The sequence below is a fragment of the Protopterus annectens genome, chromosome 14.part0 (genome assembly GCF_019279795.1).
Source record: "Protopterus annectens isolate FY-2018-M chromosome 14.part0, PAN1.0, whole genome shotgun sequence".
Classification (NCBI taxonomy): Eukaryota; Metazoa; Chordata; order Ceratodontiformes; family Protopteridae; genus Protopterus; species Protopterus annectens.
This window is the reverse complement of record NC_056748.1, coordinates 826,937,446-826,956,741: the sequence shown is the minus strand read 5'-3', so window position 1 is coordinate 826,956,741 and position 19,296 is coordinate 826,937,446. Positions and strand designations below refer to the sequence as shown.

Sequence of the window (19,296 nt, the reverse complement as noted above, 5' to 3'; positions counted from 1 at the left end):
CACAGTGTTAGGCTCAGGGTGGATATTTGGTGGTGTATGAGAGTTCCCTTTTCCTAAGTGAGAAGGTCCAACCTGAGGGGTAACTTGTGGTGATTGCCCTTGGCTAGATGATGCAGAAGGGGGAACCAGTGCTGGCCAAAATGGGGTCACTAACAATATTTGAAGTTGCTCTCTCTGAATTTTCACGAGAACTTTTTGCAGAAGAGGAAAGGGGGGAATGCATAAGCAAACATCCCCTTCCATGGGAAGGAGACAGCATCCACCTTCCCACGCCCCAGGAGTGCAAGTCCTGGTGAAGTAAGTTGGGAGTTGTCTGTTCATGGTGGAGGCAAACAAATCTACCTGAGGTGTACCCCATCGATGGACCAGGTTCAGGAACACATCCCTCTTTAACATCCATTTGTAGGATTGAGTGATGGACCTGTTTAGTTAATCTGCCATCACATTCTGGGCTGGGGGGTGTAGATGGCTAGAAGGGTAACTTGATTCTGCTGAGTAAACTCCCATGCATACAAAACCAATCTGCACAGGATGTAGGACTTTGTCTCTTCTTGCTTGTTGATGTACCACAGCTCCATGGTGCTGTCTGTGTACCATCTCAGCACTCCTGGAAGGGTCCTATCCTTGAAGATTTGTAAGGCAAAGATCAAGGCCCTCATTTCCTTGATGTTGGTGCGCTCCCTCTGTTGGGAGGGGGTCCATATTTCTCTCATTCTCCAATCTCCCACAGTGGCCCCCCAACCAGAGTCTAATGCATTTGTGTACAGACTCTGGTTGGGGGCAGGCGGTTGTAGAGGTAGGCCTGGATTTTTTAAAAATCTGAGCAATCCACCACTCTAGCTCCTTGGCTAGGCAAGGTAAGAAGGGGATCATAAACTCCAGAGGGTGTAGGTGATGTTTCCAGACTGTCCTTTGGAACCATTAAAATTTCCTCATGTGTAGCCTTGCTAAGGGTACCATGGGAATGGTGGAAGCCATGAACCCCAAGAGTCTTAGAAACTCCCTGCCAGACGGGGCTTGGAGAGGAAGAAGTTCTTGGAAATAAGAAGTTAGGGCCTGGATCTCGTATGGAGGTAGACAGGTCATCATTTGCACTGTGAGAATCCTGCATCCTAGGAATACATGGTCCTGAGAGGGGGTCAAGGAGGATTTCTGAAGGTTTATTATAAACCCTAGCCCTTTAAGCAGGAGATGGCATACTGTAGGTGCTGCAAGAGCAACTGTTGGGACGATGCCTGGATGAGGATATCGTCCAGGTAAAGAAAGAATTGTATCCCCTACATTCTGGCAAAGGCAATGACTGGGGCTAAACACTTTGTGAATACTCTTGGGGCTGTAGACAGACCAAATGGCAAAGCACAAAACTGAAATTGCAGAGAATCCACAGAGAAATGAAGGAATTTCCTGAAAAGTGTGCTGATAGGATGTGCAGTTAGGCATCCTTTAGGTCTAAGGGCACCATGTAAGCCTGAGGGAGAATCAGGTGGAGGAGGGTAGGAAGAGTCAGCATCTGAAAGAAGGGGGATGCAGAGAGAGGTATTCAGGTGAGACAGATCAAGACAGGTCTCCGTAGGTAGGTACTGGGCTATCGGCCCTGGGGCCTATAAAAGCCCAGCCAAAAAGGTACCCTGGCTTTTGCCACCCAAGAAAACTATTTTCCTGTGCCACTGTCGAGCAGAGCCACAGAGGTGATCCCCGGGGTGAATTTCCTATTTCCCATCCAATCATCAATATTTTTCTTGAAGAGTGCTAATGAGGAGCTTTGTTTGATATAGATAGGTAGTTTATTCCAGTGTATGGGAAGTCTCTGTCCCTCCGGCATGTTCTGTTTATTGTGGTGACCAGGTTTAGGTTCCTAGAGTGTGTAGCTCGGAGGGACTGGGATTTCTTTAAGTGGAGCATGTTCAACAGCTCTGGGTTTGACATAGCTTTGTATGTTAGGCAGAGATCGCCTCTGAGTAGGCGATATGCGATGGAGTAAAGCTGGAGTTTTTTGAGACGGTCTGCGTAGGGCATCTGTTTGAGGCCGGTAATCCTCTTTGTGAGGTACTTCTGCGGCCTTTCCAGTTGTTATAGATGTCTTGTGAGGTACATACCAAAAGGGGCATTGTACTCTATAATGGGTCTAATGAGTGATGAGTAGAGGGAAACAATGACCTCTTTTTTTCTGGATGAGAAACCTTTTGTGATGAGGTGTGCCATGAAGAAGGATTTCCTGCCTACTGTGGCGATGTGATTATCAAATGAGAGACTACTGTCCACCTGTGTCCCAAGGTCTCTTATCACACTTTCGGTGTTAAGTAGATTACTGCCTATGTTGTAGTTCATGGGTACAGAGTTTTAACCAAAGGGGATGACTATGCACTTTTTGGCATTGAGCTTGAGGCCATGGCTTTGACACCAAGCATCTGTCTCAGTGAGGCCCTTTTGTAGGATGTCCACATTGTTAGGAGTTTCGATGATGGCTCCAAGTTTGCAGTCATCTGCAAACTTCGTTAGCCAAAGACCTTCTGTGTTTGGTATATACTTCTCTGAAGTACAGGCTAACAGGAGAGGACCCAGGATTGAACCCTGTGGTACTCCACTTGTCACTGGTCTGAAGTCGGATTTGGAGTCTGCTACTTTCACAGTGTGGGTTCTGTCAGTGAGCCAGTTGGCCTCCCATCTTGTGACATAGGGATTTATACTTAGTTTAGTGAGTTTATCTATAATTCCAGAGTGGGGGATGGTGTCGAAAGCCTTGGCAAGATCTAGATAGGCTGTGTGAACCACCTTACCTTTGTCAACGGCTTTGGTGACTGCTTCAAAGAAGTCTATCAGGTTTAGGAGACATGATCTGCCTTTTACAAACCCGAACTGGGTGGGGTCCAGAGTTTGGAGATTACCAATGTCTTTGTTTATAAGTTCCATGATAATACGTTCCATGGCCTTGCAGACCAGGCTCGTCAGGCTAATGGGGCGGTAGTTTCAGGGGTCCGTGGTGGCTCCCCCCTTGTGGAATGGGATAACCATCGCTGTGCACCATTCAAGCAGGCAGAAAGCCTGAGGTGACGCTATGATTGAACATGGTACTTAGGGGGGTGCCAGTTCGTTCTGTAGTTCGTGTAGAACGCAGCCTGGGATGTTGTCTGGTCCCATGGATGCTGTGTTCTTAGCTTTTTTACCTGTGCAGTTGTGATTACAGGAACTCTGCATTCTTCCAGTATAGAGATGGGTTCTTTAGGGGGTGAGAGGGGGGTAAAGTTAGCACTGAACCTATCTGCCTGGATGTTGGCAATATCAGTTGGGTCTGTATATTTAGTGCCATTGTGCTGTAACTCAGAGCAGATCTGAGTGTTGTCATTGAGATTCTTGACATAGCTATAGAATGCTTTGTGGTTCTCTTTAGAATCAGTGGCGATTTTGTTTTCATAACTAGCTTTGGAGGATTGTATCAGGGATCGCAGCTTCTTACTGAGGCTGACCAGGCAGCTCCTCCACTTATGGGATTTTACTCTCTTTTGCAACAGTTTCTTCCTTCTGTTGTACAGTTTGTTTATGACAGGGAACCACCAGATTGGCTTCCTTTTTTTGGAGGATAGCGTCTGGGTTCTGTTTGGGATAGCACGATCCATGCACTCATGTAAGTGCTTATAAAGTGCAATTGTGTAAGATTCAGTAGTTGTAACTGTACTGCCCATCTGCATGGGTGACATGAAGTTCACCACTTCTGTCTTAAGAAGCATGAAATTGGCTTTGGAAAAATTTATTACCATGGTTTCCTTAACGAGGGGTGGGGCAGGATGTGGATATCTAGGGTAATTAGCTTATGGACAGATCGGACCAATGAGGCGTTGACTTCAGATGTGGAACACTGGTCTCTCATGTTGGTAATGACTAGATCTAGGATATTGTTGCCCCTAGTGGGGGTGTAGATAAGTTGATCCAGGGCATTGGAGTTTATGAATTCCAGAAAGCGTTGAATGCGAATGAGTTGGTACATGAGTAGTTCTCCCAGTTAATGGTGGGGTAGATGAAATTGCCCATTATTAGGGTGTTTGGTTGAACCCTAATATTTTCCAGTACATCAAGAAAAGAGGAGTGGGAATCCTGGGGCATGGTGGGTGATCTGTAGCAAGCTACAATTTGGATTGCAGTTTTGCCAAGAGTTAGTTGCACTTGGATAACCTTGGCTGCATTATGCTGAGCAACTAGCCTGGAGGTGTGGATATCCTAAATGAATATGGACAAACCTCCGCCTTTGGTGTTCCGGTCCAGGTTACATGGCCGAAAGGTGTGGTATGAGTTATAGCCTGGTAGTGCAGGGGTACTCTCTGGAGCCTTGAACCAGGTCTCAGTCACTGCACAGATATCGATGTTCTCCATTTTAAGGAGTGCCTCGAGTGAGTGCATTTTGAGATTTAGACTTCTAGCATTGAGTAGCATCACCCTCAGTTTTTGCTTGCCTGTTCCTGTTACGGTGGTGAATTTGTCATTTGAACCTTGCCTAAAAAAGGCACTATAGGGGCAGGAAGAATCTTAGCCAGTATCCGGAATCCCAGAGGTGACAGGTGCAGGCGCATGGCAAAGCATTGTGGTCTGTCGACCATGTCATCCCAGTCAGAGAGATACTGGATCCCTTTAGAATGGCACCAGAAGCTTAGTCAACTGTTGAAGTCAATCATTTTGTCCTTGTACTGCAGCATCATTCTGGGTGATGGCAGAATGCTACTCAGGGCTAGGGTCATACCTGCCTGGGCTACAAGATCGGAGAGCTCTTCCAGGTCTCTTTTCATGCAGTCCAGGGAGGTACGTCTCAGGTCATTCACACCAACATGGACAATGTCAGAGTCATATTTGTACTTGTTATGGAGTGACCGGAGTGCGTGGATTACGTGGCGGCTCCTGGCACCTGACAGGCAGCTGACAGTAACCTTCTCCTTGTTTAGCCTAGTGAGTGGGACATCAGTGTGCCTGACTATACAGTCACCTATGACTAGTGTGTTGGGTATGTTGTTTTACCCTATTGGCTGTGGTGTGTGCACACCGAGTCTGCGGCTGTGTGTCATTTGGGTTGTGTTGGGGGATGGAGGTTGCTTGTGTTTCTGCTTTGGAGGTCTCTGCTGCTCAGACAGATTATTACTGAGAGCCTCTGCAAATGTTTGTGTTTTTATGTGTGGATTTTGGTGGTGCAGATTTAGTGAGTCTATGTGATGAGTGTGGTATGGTGCAAGTGTTTACCTTCTCCTTTTGACTGTCAAGTTCAGTCTTGATTGGAAAGAGCTTTACCGCCAGTTTGGCTAGATAAGTGCATCTCTCACAGGTTGTAGTGTTGGGTGGTAGGAGGAGAGGGTTGTCTGTGTACATGAGGCAATTTCTACATTGCCCCAAGATGCCCAGATTCATCAGACAGACAGGAGAGAACACTGGGAGCTGACCCTTGTACATGCCTGAATAAAAAAACTATTTTTCTCTAGATAAGTGAGGAAAATGAGTACAAGAGCTGTTTTTCTCTAAGCAAGTGAGGAAAGTAAGTACCAAAAACCGTTTTCCTCTAGATAATGAGGAATGTTGAGTGCTGTAGTAATTAGTTGGTTATTTAGTGCTTACAAGTTCTGAACAAGTGCTGATCACGAATATGCAAATTCAAGAGCTAAAACTAAGAATCTGTATCTGGAGTAAACTAGTTACAGGAAAGGGGGGAAACAAGTGCAAATGCGGCCTTTTAAATCGGAAAGTTGAAAGAGATGGAAAAACTGCCAAAACAGCCAATAACTACAATTTTTGGGCCAAAAACACTTCTTATGTGGTAGATGGGTTACCTAGTGCTTACCACTCCCACTGATAAGCTAGAAGGCTTCCCTACAACACAGAAAGCTTTGGGGGGGGGGGGGCTCAGAAGCTTACATACAGTCCTGGATACAGCAAATCTGAATCGGGACTACACTAGATACAGGAAAGGTTTATATATATATATATATATATATATATATAGATATATATATATATATATATAGATATATATATATAAATAAAAACATACACACATAAAAGTAGCTAAAACAGCAGTAAAAACAATTCAAATGCAGTGCAAGCTAGCACACTTAAGTATGTAGCAATGTTAGACCAAACAGTTTAAAAAATGCAATTAAATTAAAAATGACTAACAGCAAGTGCAGAAGGAGTCTATTAGGTAGAATGAGGGAAAGAGACGGGACTGGGGGGAGTGTCTCAGATCAAATCTACAGTGGAGGTGGGCAACTGCAAAAGCCTCCAAATTTAAACAAGACATGAATAGGGAGGGTGGGTATGGGAAAACCAACACCTTCAGCAGAGATCTGAAAAACTATACAGTGAAGCAAAAATAACAGTGCACAACTCTGTCGTCAGCCAGCAATGACATAAAATTAGTCAAACAACAATTACCAGTACACAACTCTGAAGTGCCAGAAAAATATACTCAGCTCTGTATATCTCCAGATAGTTTGAAGAGCACTCTGTGTACTGGTAATTGTTGGACCTTGTTTCCTGGGAACCAGGAACATTCTGGAATAAAACCCTTTCCCTCTGAAATTTTGAGGTACCTCTTAAATAGTTTTTTGAGAAAGGAGGGTAAGTGTGGAGGAAAGGAAGCCAATTTGGTCTCGGGGGAGGGTGTTTGCGGAATGCCTTTGAATGATGGTCTGGATTCTCAGACCATGAAATAACCTTGTTTTATGACAGAAAGGACCCAAGAGTCCTGGGTAAACTGTATCCAAGGAGGAGGGGACAGGGCAAGACACAGGGAGAGGGGGATATCTGCACTTAGGGTCTGGTAGTCACAGAGTACCAGGTTTGGCCTGAAAGGGCTGCTTTTGAACTGTTGTGGAGAGTGAAGACCTGGGAGGGGTCTGCTTCCTGGGGTCTTTTTTCCCTTTGGAAGATAGGTGTTTAGAAGGCCTTCTCACAAAAGAGGTTCTGGATGGGTAGTTCCTATGGAAACAGTGAACATGGCACACAAATATTTGCTTGAGAAACTGAAGCTCTTTGCCCTTCACCTGAAGGGCCTTAAAGAGCTCTGCAGCTGCTGAGTCAAACAAGGCCTTGTTATCTAAGGATGTCCATAAGCTTTGCCTTGATGTCATCTGGCAAAGGCTGCAACCTGAGTTAGGAATATCTTCTGAGGACTGACCCTGATGCATTTGTGTCTTGCCTACACTTTATAGTGTCTGGTAACTTGACTACAAGAATTCAAAAGGCTGGCAATTTTTGCCTTGTTGGGGGAGTCAGGTAACTCAAACTGTTTAATGGCATCTGTCAATAGGGCCATGGAGTATCTGGCCATATAAGTTTGATAATTTATGGCTCTAACAGCTAAGGAGGCACAGAGGTATAAACTTTTCCCTAACCTCTCCATAGTCTTGCTTTCTTTATCCGAAGGGAGTAAGGAAGAAGCTTAGAAGTTTTATCTGCAGCAACGGATATAGTGGATGGGTCTGTAGAAGAGGCCTTGAAAAGTAATTTGGCATCTTCTGGTACTTTATACAATCTATAAGGTAGCTTAGGTGCTGTGGGTTGGGATTATGGAGATTCAGAAGCAGCCAAAAAGGCATCCAAAAACGCAGGATGGACAGGGGGAACAGCAGAGTGGTTAAGGGACTCCATTTGCAAGAGGTCATAGTACCTTTTTTTTTTTTTTTTTTTTGAGTCTCAGATACATGACTGCAGTCCCATTTAAAGTCGTCCTTCATTTGGACAATGGTATCCCCAAAGGTGATGTCTTCCCCAGGGGAATCAGTTCCATTAGACTCCGCCTCTGGGGAAGCATAGACCAGTGGAGAGAAAATATGAGAGGTGTAGGTAAGGGTCTCAAGCCCCTGAAGATTCCTCATCCTTACAAGAAATATCTGCCAAAGGCCTACCCCTAGGACTATATATATCTATATATATATATATATATATATATATATATATATATATATATATATATATATAGATATATATGTATATATAGATAGATATATATGTATATATAGATATATATATATATATATATATATATATATATATATATATATATATATATATATATATATATATATATATATATATATATATATATATATATATATATATATATATATAGATATATATGTATATGTATATATGTGGATATATGTATATATGGTTTCATATGAAACCATCGAAAGTTCATTCCATTGAAAGTTCATTCCATTGAAAGTTCATTACATCGAAAAGCATTTTATGTGGGGGCTGTGCCACACCCAACTATATATATCAACTCCAGGGTCGCACAACATTGGGGAAGGGGGCAAATGCTTTTCGATGTAATGAACTTTCAATGGTTTCATATGAAACCGTATATATGTATATATATATATATATATATATATATATATATATATATATATATATATGTATGTATATATAGATATATATATATATATATATATATATATATATATATATATATATATATATATATATATATATATATATATATACATATACATATATATATACATATACATATATACATATCTATATATATATATATATATATATATATATATATATACATATATATACATATATATAATGTGTGTGTACATATATATATATATACATACACACGGAAAAAAAAAATATATATATATATATATATATATACACACACATATGTACATTTACGTATGTGAATACATATATATCTGCATGTGTGTATGGGTCTACTTTTGTTCACTGAAAGTACACCCTACCAAATCTAACACTGCCGATTCCTTTTAAGCGAAAGTGCTGTTTAACGTGAACGAACTTTCGTGAACTGCAACTCACCGAATAACAGAAATCCAAAAATATACGCTACGCATATTTTTGCAGGGAGCCAAGCCCTGAAATTAGACTTGAGATTTGAGCCTTGGAAGATGAGTCAGGAAGGTCAGCCAAAAGCTTGGTGGCCTGGGTCAAAAGAACAAAGGCATATTTGGACATATGCATCTGGTAACTGACTGCCCTAAAGGCCAGGGTAGCAGAAGTGTATACCTTCTTCCAAATAAAACACAAACTGCACAGAGTAGATGAACCACCAGGTCTATCTTAATCCTGGCATCTCGGTATTTTGCCTTCAAGGGTAGCAGAAGTATATACCTTCTTACCAAGGTGCTCTATGGCCTTAATGTCCTTGTCTATGGGAAGGACACAGGTGGAGGACACAGGTGGAGGGAAGTAGCCTGGATGGCTTGTCTGCTGAAACTAAGACAGTGGCAATGTCAGTAACAGGGCATTTATCAAAAAATTATGCCCCTTCAGGGACTTTGTGAAATCTGTCAGGCCTTCTAGGGGCAGGTGGTTGTGAATCAGAATTAAGATAGGCAGCATTAAAAGCCTCCAAGAAAGCCGGTAACACTGGAGGAATTGCAGATGGAGCAGGGCTTTCCATCTGTAGAAGCTCATATAATCTTTTTTGGACCTCTGACATCTCAGAAGTGTCGCACTGAAAATGTTCTCTCGTTTTAGAAATGTTCTCCCCAATGGTGAGGTCCTCTCCGGGGGAGTCAGCCTCAGCAGCTTCATCCTCTGGAGAAGCATACCCAAGAGGAGTTGTCAGCTGAGACACAGGAGAGAGAATCCTCCAAAGAGGATTGTGAGGATTCCTCAGCTTCTGGTTGGATAATTTCCTCAACCTGAGGCCTGGGACTGACAGGAGGAGGACTAGCCTTTTGGGAAACAGGCATGGCAGGCCTTAGGGCCATAAAGGCATTAAATAGGCTCTGTGAAAAATCCTGCCAATCAGGCTGGCTTTCAGTAGGAGGGGAGAGATGTTTTGTTTTGCATTTCTTTTTAAGTGAAAGCCTATAAGGCATAGGCGCTTAGGAAGGCCTAGTCTCAGAGAGAGGCCTATAGTCTGTTTGCTGGGAAGCAGTGGATGCAGTCTAAGAGCCTGTCTGGGCAGCCATAATAACTTGAAGTTCATCCTCATCATTGGCAGGCGAGGTCTGCAAGCCCTCCCCGGATATGCCTTCTGCCCTAGGTTCTACAGCCTCCAGAGGAGTGCCCACTATACCTGAAACGGCATATTCCTTACGTTCCTCCAGGTGAACGTAGGCCACAGGAGGGATGTCAGGTGGAGGAGGGGCTACAGCAAGTTCAGGCCTGGAAACCTTAGCCTTCCTTCTAAGTGGTTCCATGAACTGACTGGACGACCCTTCCATCCTAATGCTAAGCATTTAAGATGCTGATTTTTTCAGTAAATGTTCAAAGAGTGCAGATGACTGTGGAGTGTCTTAGGGATGAAGGCTTGACAGATCCTGCAATTAAGACGGTCGTGGGTAGGCCCTAGACAGAAAAGGCAGAGTTCATGGGTGTCCTTATGGAGGATCTGACAACCGCACCTGCACTCTCTCTTCCTGGATGACATGTAACCTAAACAGATATGCAGTGACCAAAAGGAATCAAACAGCCCCAACCGGGTACTTGGCAGCAGCTGCCATGTGCAGAAGTCACTTTTATGGCCCATGCACCCTAGGCCATCCCACATGCCTAGAAGTGACTACAAGCTTTTGTATACTTGACGGACATTCGGGTAACAAGCAGAGGATAACCTAAGAGTTTGGAATACTGTAACATGAGAATAGAATGACACCCTAGTTTTATACGAGTCTTTTTGATGGCTTGAACTAGGTGTTATCTTAAATGACTCTCAAAAAAAGAAGTTATGCACTCACCATAATGTTCAATCTGTGTTGTCCATTTTCATTCTTCCTCAACATGTAGGTTCAGATCCAATCCTCATATCTGACTCGGCTGCTTTTTACAGCACGTGACCTACTACAAACTCTCGTGCTCCTCCCTTACCCATAATGCTATGGCCCCCTTCCATACCTCAGATCTTGTTTGTTGCTCTTTATTTCTAAACAACCCTATATAAAAGAGAAACCACTAACTGGAGGTAAGAAAGAACATTGGCTCTTCTGGTTTCCTCTAGTTCTTGCAGAAGTCAAAAACCAGTACAGATAGGGGGTTGGAGGAAGCTGAAGAATGAAAATGGACAACACAGACTGAATGTTATGGCGAGCACACACTTCTTTATCTTTTAGTTATGTACTCACCATAACTTCAGATGTTTGGGATCCATCTCGCCTACATTCTGACTGATGGGTTCGGAGCCGATCCCTCGGCTCCGACTCGGCACGCTTATGCCAAAGAGCGAAGTCTCTTATTGGCTGAGCTTACTATATCCCAGGATGCACCACTACCAGTCCCCCAGATCTAGTTTGTCCGCATGCATGCACACATGCACGCACTGCTTATATAACATCGTCAGATGAAACAAGATAAAAACAGTAGAACTCAAAACCGTTCAATCTCTTCTGATCTCCAAGGCAGGGGGAAGGAGGGTGGGTATTAGGAATGTAGGCGAGATGGATCCCAAACATCTGAAGTTATGGTGAGTACATAACTAAAAGATGTTATGTGATCCTATCTCGCCTACATTCTGACTGATGGGACAGCGTCCCTAGCACCTGAATCCTGGGTGGCTCACTGGAAAACACTCCTGAGTACCGTGGAACCAAATGATGCTCGCCCTTTAGATGCCACATCCAATTTATAGTGGGAAATGAAAGTGTGCGGGTTGGACCAAGTAGCCGCAGCACAAATCTCAGAAATAGCGAGCTTGGAATGAAAAGCAATAGAAGTAGCCATAGCTCTGGTAGAGTGAGCTTTGATAGATGTTGTAAGTTGCTTATTTGAAGAGGAATAAGCCTGAGTTATACAATCTCTAATCCATTTGGAGATAGTAGCTTTAGTGATGGTTTTACCCAATTTATTGTCTGAAAAGGACACAAACAACTGGTCTGATTTTCAAATTTGCTGAGTCCTGTCTAGATAGAAGCGCAATTGCCTGTGAACATCCAATTTATGGAGGGTGTACTCCGCTTCATTGGAGAATTTTGGAAAGAAAACTGGTAGCTCTGGAGATTGTTGGAGACGGAGATTAGAACAAACCTTTGGGACAAAAGATGGGTTAGGCCTAAGTGATACTCTATCCTTGTGAAAAATCAAGTACGGTGGTTTGATAGATAGGGCTTGAAGCTCTGAAACTCTTCTTGCAGAGGTAATTGCAACTAAGAAGGCAGTTTTCCAAGACAGATATTTTAACTCACATGTAGCAGCCGGTTCGAAAGGGGAAGATGTTAAGGCACGAAGTACCAAATCAAGATCCCACGGAGGCGCAGGATGAAAAACTGGGGGTCTTAACAGCCCAGCACCTTTAATGAAAGTTTTGCAACGGTGGATCCATGGATTCGTGAAATTTAGAGATAGCTGCTAGTTGGACTTTAATGGTAGAGACTGAAGATCCTTGATTAAACAAGGATGTTAAAAATTTCAAAACCTCTGGAATTGGGGCAGTGATAGGGTCTAAGCCCCTGAGTTGAGCCCAGATAGCCAACCTCTTCCACTTACTGAGGTACAATTTCTTAGTGGTGGGTTTGTGGGCCGAAGATAAAATGTGAATAACTTCCGGGTCTAGGGTGTGATTTCTGACTAAAGTCGGAAGTGGAGGAGCCAAGCTGTCAATTTCAAAGTGTGAAGGGACTGGTGTTGTTGTCCCGACTGATGAATCAGCAGATCCGGAGTTAGATCCAAAAACCAAGGATCGTCCACAGCATGTTTCTTCAGGTAGGGAAACCATACCTGATGAGGCCAGTGCGGAGCAATTAGTATCATTGTGGACCCCAATTGAGAAGCTTTCTGGATGACTTTGGGGAGAAGTGGAACCGGAGGAAAGGCATAAAGTAGTCCTGTTGGCCAAGGTTGGACTAGAGCATCCATAGCTGCCTCCCCCTGACGTGGAGTCAAGGAGAAGAACCTTTTGCACTTTGCGTTTTGTGGTGTTGCAAATAGGTCGCAGCACGGGGTTCCCCATCTTCTGAAAACCTGAGCTGCTACTGTTTCGTTCAGGGACCACTCGTGAGGAGAGAGAATCGTCCTGCTTAATCTGTCTGCCAATATATTGGATTTCCCTGGAATGTGGGTCGCTACCAAGAAACGGTTGGTAGCTACAGCCCATTCCCACACCCTCATGGCCTCTCTGCAAAGGGGGTAAGATCTGGTCCCTCCTTGTTTGTTTAGATACCAGACCACAGACATGTTGTCTGTGTGGATAGCAATAATGCCTTGAGGGAGAAACTTGTGGAGGGCCTGTAGGGACAGAAGTACAGCCCTCATTTCCAATACATTGATATGGAGAAAGGTTTCGCCTGGAAGCCAAGAACCCTGAACTAACCTGCCCAGACAATGCCCCCCCCCCACCCTGTCTGGGAGGCATCCGTCGTCAGGGTGGCCACCGGAGGGGGGGATAACAAAAGGTCTTCCCTGATTCAGATTGGATGGCTGAAGCCACCAGCGGAGGTCCCGTTTGCACGTTTCTGTAATCATAATGGGGTGATTGAGGGGGAGATTCTGAAAGGACCATTGAGTCGATAACAGCCACTGAAGAATCCTCATGTGCAATCTTGCCAGTGGAACTAGGAGAACCGTGGCAGACATCGAACCTAAAAGTTGCAGGACCATCCTGGCTGGGGCTTTGGATCTTGAAAGCAGGGCTTGAACTTGACCTTGTAAAGTTTGAATACTTTCGGTAGGAAGAAAGACGCGCATCAATTTTGAGTCTATCTCTGCTCCTATGAACCTTATGCGCTGAGAGGGCAGCAAGACAGACTTTGACCAATTGAATGTAATTCCCAGGGTAGCACCCAGGGAGATGGTGGCTTTGAGGTTGTCCATAAGTAGATGCCTGGTGGTGGCAGTCAGGAGCCAGTCGTCCAGATAGGGAAACACTTGGAATCCAAGACTCCTCAGGTGAGCAGTCACTACTGCCAAACACTTGGTGAACACCCTGGGGGCTGTGGTGAGACCAAAGGGCAGTGCACAAAATTGGAAATGACTGTCTCCCAGGCTGAAGCGCAGATACTTCCTGGACGCCCGATGTATCGGTATATGATAATAGGCGTCCTTGAGATCTATGGAGCACATCCAAACATCCTTCTCCAACAATGGGAGAATGGATTGTAAAGTGACCACTCGGAATTTGGATTTCATGACGGATTGGTTTAGTTTGCTGAGGTCCAATATTGGTCTCAGGTCCCCTGTCTTTTTTGGCACTAAAAAGAACCTTGAGTAATTTCCGGATCCGATCTGGTCTGTGGGGACCGGTTGGATGACTCCTTTTTCTAGCAGCTTTGACGCTTCTGTGGCTGCAATTTCCCTTTGACTGGGTGGTGGGTCCGGGATTTTTTTGGACGGTGGGGGTGAGTGTGTGAAGGGAATGGTGTAACCTCCGGCAATAATCCGAAGCACCCATTTGTCCTGAGTGATAGACTCCCAGGCTTTTAGGTGCTTGGCAAAACGGCACCCGACTGGCTCCGGAGCAGCACAGCCGGGCAATCCCTCATGAAGTGTGGGAGGCTGAAGAGCCACGAAAGGACTCGCGGGCTCCAGAATTGTGGGACCCTCTGCCGCCTCTGGGACGGCGTCTCCCAGAAAAATTTCCCCGTCCTCTGCCTCTGGAAGGGGAATCTTCCTGCTGTTGAGGAAAAAACTTACGTGATTTGCGGAACCACATCTTCCCTCCTCCTTTAGCCTTGGGATAAGGCCGAAAGGGAGTGGAATAACGTGCACCTACGGCAGATAAAGTTTTTCCCTCTTGCTCACAGCGGGTAAGAGTGTCTTTAACCTTAGGTCCAAACAAAGAGGACCCATCAAAGGGAGAGTCGGCGAAGGAAGACTTGAAGGCCTCCGCAAAATGACACAAACGGAGCCAGGCTTGTCTCCGTAGAGCCACGCCTGTGCCTGCCGCTCTGCCCGCCCCTTCGGCCGCATATGAAATGAGCCTCATGGACGAGTTAGAAATCGAGGTAAGGATAGCCAACTGAGAACTAACTGACTGGGCTAGCTGCTCAGGTAGGTTACCCGAGAGGGAATCTGACAGCTCCTTGACCAGATCCCTCTGTAGCCTGGTAAAATGTGCCAAATAATTCAGGGACCTTAGTGTAAAGGCCGCTGAAGTCAGGGTGCGCTTCCGTGCGGTCCATGCTCCTAGACTCCTTATTAGGAGGATGGACGGACGTTGAAGCCTCTGCCACATCCTGTTGTGTAGCAGATGCTAGCAGATGCCACCACCATGGCATCTACAGCCACGCCTTTTGTCAAGAACTCCTTCTCGGGTGGGGCAGACAAAAATTTGTTAGGGCGAGAAGGCACTGGTTCCACAGTATCTGGATGTTCCCACGCCCTCCGACAAACCAAATCGAGGAGCTCGTCGAAGGGCGGAGACACCCAGGAGGCGGAGGGCTGAGCCCCAAAGGCCTTGAGAAGCACTGACTCATCAGCAGAGGGGGGTTTGGATATCCAGCCGCCTCGTTGTTTGAGGATCTCTAAAATGTCTGCGAATGAGACATCATCCGAGTCTTTGGAGCACCCTGTCTATGTCCGAATCTGACATCCTCGATGACCTACAGGAGACTGAACGGGTTCGAGTTGGCCTCTCCAACGGCCCCAAGGGGCTAGGGGACCGGCTCCGAGGCGACTCGATAACTATCGGCGCCGAAGGAATACCCAAACCAGTTTCCATCGGTGCCGAGGAGGACTTAGGCGCCGAGGAGGAAGTGTCTGAGCGGACAACCTTCATCGGCTCCGAGACCAGTGGAGCCGATGAAGGTGACCCGCCTCTCGATGCCCCAGCCATCGGCTCCGAAGACAGAGGAGTCGAGACTGGAGGCATCGAGGCAGACCGTTCCGCCCTCGGCTCCGAAGTCCTTGGAGCCGAAGGAGAAGCCTGCCTATGTCTTTTGGTGGTCGGGTCCGATGGACTGGTCAAAGCAGACGCCCTTTTCTTTTTAGCAGGAGAAGGAGAGGATGCTAAAGCTTCTTCAAAAGAGGGTTTTATAAGGCCTTTCAATATAAGCTTATTTTTCCTCTCTTGGAGGACCCTCGAGGAAAAAGCGTGACACACGCTGCAGGACTCCTGCAAATGTTTGGCGCCCAAACAATATACACACAGAGAGTGGTCATCCGTGATAGACATTTTAAAACTACATTTAGTGCACTTCTTGAAGCCCGAAGGCCTAGGTGCCTGAGACATTATAAGTAAATTTAAGTACTCTCTCACAGACAAACTTAGTCTTAGTCAAGATTAACTTGCCGTTCACAACGATAGCCCGCAATAAAATAAAGGCCAATTGAACAACAGTAAACAACCGTATAAAGGAAATTAAGAAACCCTAAGGTTTTTTTAAAAGGAATTAACCAACAGGAAAGGCCCTACAGACCAAGGGAGCCTGTAACCAGAACAAATATCAATCACACACAAATTTTTCACAGAAAAGTTGTCAAACACACACAACAGCACATAGTAGCCGTTAAAACAGCTTTTTGTTAAGAAATTAGCAAATTTCTGACAGAAAAAGTTAGTGAAAAAACACTACTTAGCTCAGCCAGCTCGAGACCACGTCTTTGCTAGTTAGCGGCAAACGAGATCTGGGGGACTGGTAGTGGTGCATCCTGGGATATAGTAAGCTCAGCCAATAAGAGACTTCGCTCTTTGGCATAAGCGTGCCGAGTCGGAGCCGAGGGATCGGCTCCGAACCCATCAGTCAGAATGTAGGCGAGATAGGATCACATAACATCTGATGTTATCAATTTTCATTCATTCCTCAACCTGTGGGACAGAGTCCCCAGCTACCTGAAACCTCGGGTGGACTCCAAGAAAGGATATTCCTGAGTACTGTTGAGCTGAAGACTACTCTTCCCCTAAAGACCAGATCAACTTTGCAATGAGTAATAATAGTATGAGGCCTAGCCCAAGTGGCTGCAGCAGAAATATCATCCAAGGAAAATCTTGATATAAACACTGAAGAGGTTGCCACAGATCTGGTTGAATGAGTTATGAAAGGTTTTGGTAAGGACAAACCCAACTTATTATTGACCAAAGAAATACAACCAGTTAATCACTTGGCTAATGTTATTCTGGTAACAGGTTTACTCAAACTCGAATCTGAAAAGAAGATAAATAACTGATCTAATTTTCTAAATTTGTCAGTTGTATGCAGACAGAAATGTAATTGTGTATGAACATCCAATAAATGCAAAAAAAGATTGGGGACGAAAACTGGGAGATTTAATGGATTGATTTATGCTGGATCCTGACACCACCTTAGGAAGAAAGGATGGATTGGTTCGTAGAAATACTCTACCTTTATGGAAAGCCAAATAAGGAGGTTTAGAGGATAAGTCTAGCAAGTTCTGATACTCTTCTAGCCGAGGTAATAGCTATCAAAAATATTCTTTTCCAGGTTAAAAGCTTTAGGTCACATTCAGCGGCTGGTTCAAATGGTGACTGAGATCAGGTTTGTAAGATTAGATTTAAATCCCACGGTGGGGTAGGATCTTTAAAAGGAGGTAAAAAAAGTTCCTTTAATAAAAGCCTTACACAACTGCGATGAAGCTCAAGAAGAATTGGCAACTCCAATATGAAAATCTGAAATAGCAGCCAACTGTACTTTAACTGCTGAATAACTAGCCCCTTCATAAAAACAGTAGCCAAAAACTTGAGGACCTTAAGTACTGGTGCAGAAAAGGGGTCAATGTCTTTCTGCAGAGCCCAAATAACAAATCTTTTCCATTAACTTTTGTAAATCTTCCTAGTGGAAAGGTTTGTGGGAAGATAATATTATGTGATGTACAGGAGAAGAGAGCCAAGAGGTTGTCTAATTATCAATGGAACTGGAGAAACCGTGCATTCAATTTTAGGCCCAAAATGTCTGGATGAATCATGTCTGCCAGATGAGACAGAAGATCTGGAATTGAATCCAAGATCCATTGGGGGGGGGGGGTGAATCAGTCAAGACCGGAGGAAAGGGAACCCTATCTGACAAGGCCAATAAGGGGTAATGAGGATTACTGTTTTCCTCAACTGAGATGCTTTCTGAAGAAATGTTGGGATAAGGGGAGTTGGGGGGGTAAGCATAAAAGAGACTGTGGGACCAATCATGCAGAAAAGCACCTCTTGGTGACTTCCCCAGTGGGGGGAATCAGGGAAAAAAAGCTACACTTGTTCTTGAGGAGAGAAGCACATAGGCCACAACATGGATGGCCCCAATGACGGAAAATCTTCTCCACAATATCTTTGTTGACAGACCACTCATAAGGCAATAGACTGGATCTGCTCAACTTGTCTGCTATCACAATGGATTTCTCCAGAATGGGCACTGCTATCAGAAACTGACTGGATGAAATCATCCACTGCCACACACTCATACTTCTCGACATAAGGGGTAAGACCAGATTCCTCCCAGTTTGTTGATGCACAAGACTACAGCCATATTGTCTACATGAACTGCAATAGTCCCTGAAGGGACAGAGTCTTGAAAGGCCTGCAAAGCTAGGAGGACTGCTCTCATTTCTAGGACACTGATATGTGTGTGTGTTGGCCTCTTCTGGGGACCAAGTGCTTTGGACTGCCGGCCCAAGAAATGCCCCCTCCCACCCAAATTGGGATGCGTCTGTGGTCACTATGGCTTTGGGCTGAGAAGAATGAATGGTCGGTCTCGAGAAATCTAATCAGAGCAAATCCAGCACCTAAGATCTCTTTTGTATGCCTGAGCTATTTTGATCTGGGTGGACAAGGGATGGACCACTGAGTTGCTAACGGTCCACTAAAGAATTCTCATATGGCATCTTGCCAATGGTACCAAAATTAAAGCAGCACACATCGAACCTAATGCCTGTAGAATCAACTGGGCTGAATGTGACGAGTTTTGAATTTTCCTTACTTGAACTTTTATAGTTTGCACTCTTGGCAGAGGAAGGGAGACCATCACTGATACAGTGTTGAATAAGGCTCCTAAGAATTCTAGGACTAGAGCTGGCTCCAGATGAGATTTGTTGAGACTGACAATAATGCCTAGGTGAGAGCAAAACTGGAGTACATAACACCTCTTGCTTTGATTAGTAAATGCCTAGTTGGGGTGGTAATGAGTCAGCTGTCCAGGTAAGGAAATGCTTGGAATCCATGCAGTTTCAAAAGTGAGCTGCTTACTACTATTGCCAAACATTTGGTGAACACCCTGGGGGCTGTGGAGATACCAAAGGGCAGTACTCTGAATTGGTAATGACTGGCTCCCAGCCAGAAATGTAGATATCTCCTGGATTGCCTGTTCATTTTTAAGATAGTATGCATTGTGAAGATCTACTGAGCACATCCAATCGTCCTTGTGCAGGAAAGGCAAAATAAATAGAACTGTGACGATGTGTTCG

The 19,296-nt window shown here is 44.7% G+C and overlaps 1 protein-coding gene across 1 annotated transcript in view; it reads right to left on the bottom strand.

Moving 5' to 3' along the window:
* Positions 1-19,296, bottom strand: part of TM9SF3 (transmembrane 9 superfamily member 3) — a 1,446,273-nt gene that overhangs the window by 361,801 nt on the left and 1,065,176 nt on the right. The gene's annotated exons all lie outside the window — the stretch shown is intronic.